At 54.3% G+C, this 912-nt stretch overlaps 1 protein-coding gene across 1 annotated transcript in view; it reads left to right on the forward strand.

The window, feature by feature from the left end:
- The window catches only part of TTC38 (tetratricopeptide repeat domain 38), a 29,638-nt gene that overhangs the window by 3,490 nt on the left and 25,236 nt on the right, over nucleotides 1–912 (forward strand). The gene's annotated exons all lie outside the window — the stretch shown is intronic.

Consider the following 912-nt stretch of genomic DNA (forward strand, 5'->3'; position numbering starts at 1 on the left):
GCGGGGCGAAATCGGGCCTGCAGACGACCCAGGATTAGGTCAATAGATGTCAGGAGGGCCACGGCAAGGCGGACTGGCGGTGGACCTGGCCCAGGCGAGAGGCGCGGGGGTCAGTCCTGGGCGCACGGGCGCATCTGCGGCCCCCAGGGAAGGAACCAGAGGGGCTTATTACCCACCAAGGGAAATAAGCAGCGCCTGTTGAGGGCCCAGGGAGACTCCAAGACTTCCTAAAAAGCATAGCTCTCTGGGCATGGCATGGTACGCAGGGACACTGGGTTATAGTGAGCGTCTCCTTCTAACCCACCCAGGGCAGAGAGCCTATTTTGCACATGAGGAAAGTGGAGGTCAGGGGGTGAGACTACTTGTCCACAGCTACTCAGTACCAACCCAAGGAAGAGGTTTTCTGTGCTGGCCAGGCGTAAAGGGCATTTCCTCTGCCCAAAGGAGTCTCCAGACTGTGTGCCAAGGCAGCCATTACAAATCTATCTGATGTTTCCACTGATAGATAGACTTGGAGGTCTGAATGTCTGATGTAGTGGAGAGTGAGAAGAATTGTGGTGGTGGTGGTTAGTGTACACCACCAGCCAGATAGAAAGACCACCCTCCTCTGTTTTACCTTACCAGACCTCTCACAGAGATCAAAGACTCCCGTTTACTGAATACCTACTCACTCCCTGACTGACACTTTATAGTTACCCTAGTCTGTCCTCCTAGGCCTGTTTTATAGAGGAGGCCACTGCAGGTCTGAGAGGGAGGATTTTGTCTGAGGGTACACAGCTATTTAGAGGCTGCTGGAATTTGGTTGGGGGTCTGTCCCAGCCCAGGCTCAACTTGTGCCAGTGCTCGACTGCGTGTGCGTGTGTGTGTGTGTGTGTGTGTGTGTGTGTGTGTGTGTGTTCTCTCTCTCTCTCT

The sequence above is a fragment of the Carlito syrichta genome, unplaced genomic scaffold (assembly GCF_000164805.1).
Source record: "Carlito syrichta isolate Samal-C Ts95f unplaced genomic scaffold, Tarsius_syrichta-2.0.1 Scaffold126791, whole genome shotgun sequence".
In the NCBI taxonomy this organism is placed as follows: domain Eukaryota; kingdom Metazoa; phylum Chordata; class Mammalia; order Primates; family Tarsiidae; genus Carlito; species Carlito syrichta.